This window comes from Euphorbia lathyris, chromosome 8, assembly GCF_963576675.1.
Source record: "Euphorbia lathyris chromosome 8, ddEupLath1.1, whole genome shotgun sequence".
In the NCBI taxonomy this organism is placed as follows: domain Eukaryota; kingdom Viridiplantae; phylum Streptophyta; class Magnoliopsida; order Malpighiales; family Euphorbiaceae; genus Euphorbia; species Euphorbia lathyris.
The window spans coordinates 82,665,015-82,670,267 of NC_088917.1; positions in this window are offsets into that span (position 1 = coordinate 82,665,015).

Here is a 5,253-nt window from a genome sequence, read left to right on the forward strand (position 1 = left end):
GGAGAAAATTGAAGATTCTCCTGTGATGGGTCTTTTGCCAGAAATTGATCCAGTCAGTAAGAAGAAAGAAGTTTCAATTAAGAGCAGCATTACCACAGCCATATTGAAGAGAGATTCTTATATTAAAGCCAATTGTGAGGAAGTTACAACGAACAGCCTTTGTCGAATTTTAGAGGAAGATTTTGGACTTGATAAATTTGCACTTGATCCATATAAGAAATATATAGGCAATCTGTTAGATGAGGTATTTCTATGGGCTGATGAGAATTTAGAGTCTTCAGACAGAGAGATTGATGAGGATGATGAAGATGAAGTAAAACCAAAGAATAAAATTAGTGAAAAGCAAAAGGTGCAAAATTCTGAAGTATCTAAGAGGTTTGAAAAAATCAAAGCATCAGGTAAGAAGCAAAGCAAGCTGATAGAAGAAGCAACAAAGGATAACAGAAGTGCAGAACGCACCGAGTGTTACACCCGACCCTAGACGACCTCAATCGGCATCGGATGTGAAATAGAAAGATCATAATCAAAACTTATGAGTCTCCAATTTATCCAAATATCATAATATCATATTTATTTATTTATTTTGGCCTTCCTCTTCAATATATATTATAAACTAATTCATATCCCTACTACATTAGTCATTCGAGGACCTCAACATATATTTACCAACTCCATTATATTACAATTGAAATACCAAAGTTCTAACCATAATTCTAACAATAAGCAGCCAAGTTCCAAATCTCGCCTAAACGGTCGGTAACCTTCTCTATATCCTGTACTTTCTCACTTAAAAACATTAAAATATTTAAAAACGTGAGACAAAAATCTCAGTAAGAAACTATCAGCTATAAAAATCAACTTTACTTAACATAGCTATATATATACATTTATAAAGAGATTTAATCAAAACCTTATAAAATATACTCAAAACTTAAGTTCATAAAATAAAATTTGTGTATGTGTATCCATCCTCGAATTCCACCTGTGTAGCTTATCATAACATCAATAATCGAGATATCTCATTTATATCTCGTTCCTTGCCTAACGTTAGGACTACCAGCCGTGCACTCTGGCCATACCGCCATTAGATATGGTCTTACAAATACAACTCCTACCCCGGGCAATCCTAGATGGACAAAACCATTTTATCTTTCAAAATATCACAACTCATAAAAATCATATTTGGACTTCAATCCAAAATAATAACAACAATAACCGCAACGGATTTCTCAATCCAAAAACAATTCGTAAGAAATCATCAAATTCATTTTATTCAATATATATATACATTGAAACCAAAAACATATATGTATATATGTAAATCAACCAAATTAAGCCTTAAATCAACATAATCAAGTAAAATCTGAAATTCACATAGAAGCATAGTCAATAGCTTCATTTGAACCATAATTTCACAATAAAAGCAAGATCTTGAAAAACCCCAATTTACAAAATAATGTATAAACCCTAAAATATCAATTTCTAAAAATTCTTTGATTAGATATATATCTATATACATAAAACTCAAAATATAGTTGATAGTTACTTACCTTGGTCACTAATTGAGGAAAACACACACGTTCAATTCTCCTCTAAATTCTGTCTAAGACGTTTCCCTCCATACACTGTCGAAACTCAAAAACTCTTCGGTTAGGACTTAGATCTATCCATAAGGATGCTATGTTTTGAATTTCGAGTAATTCGGATGGTCGAATCTCCGTAAATCAAAGAAACGGTGGAGAAACGGTTCAGAGAAATTGATGATAAAAGAAAAAGAAAAAGAAAGAAAATTGATGATAACGATCACCGCATAAGATCTGATATATATATATATATATATATATATATATATATATATATATATATATATATATATATATATCAAATTTGACAAATATCTCGTTTGATCCTCCATCTTTGTATAATCTTTTAAAAATTATCCTAACTTTTAATTTACACATAAAAACATCAAATTAACTCCAAACTTTTCCCATAGCACCAAATTAACTTCACACACCTAATAATTATAATATATACTAATATCAAAATATAAATTTTAGAAATTTAGACACGGACGTGACACCGAGAATGGCTCTAATGATAGTTGTTCTCAATCATTTGTTGAACAAAGTGTCAAGGAAAAGGAAGTTTCAACACCAGCATATGGTAAAAATGTTGAGATCAAAAAATAAAAGAATTGTCATCAAACACATCTGAAAAAGAAATCATGGAAGTTAAAAAGAGAAAGGAGAGAGTGGAAGAAGTCCAGGGAATTGACGTGAGTAATATTATGTCAATGTCAGATATAAGATGGTGCACTACAAGTTATGGTCCACATCCAAACCCCAAAATACCAGTTGACAGTGATAATAATAATGGTGATGGTACTGATGAAGATGAAGAAGAAGGAAATGATGGAGATACTAATGGGGATGATGGAAGCTACCGTGAACATATCGATAACAATGAATTTTGAAGAAAACGTTGGAGATAATAATGGGGTTGATGGCAGCTAGAGTGAAGAGATGAAGTTTGAAGATTTAAACAGATTACAAACTGTTCTTGGTGTTACTAAGAGATAAAAAATTATAAGTTTAAGAGGGTGTGTTGAAATAATAAACTTATAATTAATAGTCTTTAATTTGGTTCAGTGTATTATCCAAGAGTCATTTCTGTATCTGTATCTGTAACTGTATTTATAGAGAGTTAATGTTGTTTACCAAGATTCATGTCTGTAATCTATAAATACCTATCAATACAAGTACTAAGAAAAGAGAATTAAAAGAGAATTTTCTTCCATCAATTATACTCTTCCTCTGTTACCTGTGAAAGTTTATTTATTTGATCCAACAAAATCACCATTGACGACTTAAAAAATGATATATTTTAAGAACTACTAATATTCTAAGCAACTTTAATTCTTCAACTTTTTTTATTTTGAGATTATTTAGATGATGTTTGGTAAAGAGAGAGAAAGTTTATGTTTAGAGAGAGAAAGTTTCAAAAAAGATGATTTTCAAAAATCGAAAATGTAGTTCCATAGCAAATATGATATTGAACAACTTTAATTCTTGAAAATTTTCATTTTTAGGTCGTTAAAGATGATTTTAATAGCATTAATTCAAAAGATCCTTGTTTTATTAAAAATGTGAAATCTCAATCCCCGTTTTGACAAAAAGTAAACCACAGTCCTTTATCTGAAAATTAATGAAACCACAAGGGTTTTATTTGAAATTTACCTTTTTTTTATTATAATCTATTTTTTAGTTAAACTCTTCACACGTTTATTATTTTTTAGCAAAATTTCAACTACAAAAAATTAACAAAACGTATCATAGTATGAAAAAAAAGTAGAGATTTTTTTTTTTTGGGGGGTGAAGACAAGACAATGTAAAAAAAAGTAGAGATTATTAAAGTTGTCAAAGAATACAAATCATTGACCTTTTACTTAACTTCTATAAAATTTTGATCATTTTTATTTTCAAATTTATCTTGATTTAATTTTAATTATCTATACAAAACTAAATTTTATTTGAAATATATATAACATCAAATTGTTAAGTAAAATTTAATAAAAATATTTGATATTTTTTATGGTAAAGTACAAAAAAAAAAAAAGCTTGTGGTTTGTTCCAATTTACAAACGGAGGTCTGTAGTTTAAAAGTTTGCAGATAGAAATATGGTGTATGTTTTTCTTTTTACAAAACAAAGTACTTGAAATTACAATGTTAAGTTGTGATGACAGTTAAGAAGATTTACTAATTTTTTGAAATTCCATTTTATATATTTACAAAACACAGACCCTAAAATCAAATTACAACCGTGTAAAATAAACTTAAATATCAATTTAGTTCATAAATTATCAAAATTAGTAAAAAAATCATAAAATATCCACCCTATGATTTATTGTTTCGATTTAGGGAGTTGCTCTTTGGGGGGTTGTGTATTGTCGATATATAAGAACAATTTTTTTTAAATAAAAATGTGTTGGTTGTAATAAGAACTTAACTGTGTAATTGTAATATTTTGTTTTGTAAATAAAACATACCACATATCTCTATTTGCAAACTTTTAAACCACATGTCTCTATTTGCAAATTAGTCAAACCACAAACACTTTTTTTTCGTACTTTTTCCCATTTTTTAATATGGATAAGGTGTAAAAATACCCTTTATGTTGACAGTTAGGAGCAATTTTACCCTAATGTCTAAAATGATACAATTTTACCCCTAACGTTGACAGACAAGAGCAATTTTACCTTTTCAATTGGCAAATTGCATCAATTTGAGAAATAATTCATCAAACTATTTTCTCACTCAATATTTTTATTATCTATATTTTATATGTGCGTCATTTTATTGATCATTAGTAACAAATCACAAACACATTAATAGACTTGAAAAAAAATTAAAAAATTATATTACATTTTGTACGAGATATATTTCGTCGAATTTAAAAATATTAATCTACAATTCTATTATTAAATCACATATGAATTTTTTTAGAACTAACGGATATGTAACTAGTGCAGAATAAGTAGCAAAACATCTTTATTCTATAATGATATGTGAAATTGACCCAACTTACCAAAGTTATGGATAAAATTGCTCTTGACCGCCAGCATTAGTAATAAAATTGCACAATTTTAGACGTCACAGGTAAAATTACTCCTGAACTTGTATTTTTGCACCTTATCATTTTTAATATTAAAAAACTTATATCCTGTACATTATATATATATATATATATATATATATATATATATATATATATATATATATATATATATATATATATATATATATATATATGACTCAATGACTCTGCAGCAGTAATGATATGCTAAAGTTGTTTAATGCACACATGCATATCTTGAGCTATACGTAATTTATTACTACTTTTGAAATAAATGTACAAAAAAATATTGAAGTTGGGTTCTAATATTCTTTGAAAATATTTTGAAGTTGGGTTCTAAATATTGAAGTGTGTTGAAGCCCAATTATTGGAATTCACTTTTAAATAGGTGGTCCGATAGGGATTTTGACCTAAAAAGAGTCCGACGATCTTATAATTGAATCTCAGATTTAAGACTTAAAAGATCGACTGATTTAAATTGATTATATATGATACCATATGAATGTAAGAAGTTACATACATAAGAAATAAAGATACGTATTTTTAGGAGAATAGTTTTTAACTTCTTACATTCATATGGTATCATATATAATCAATTTAAATTTAGGTCTTAAATC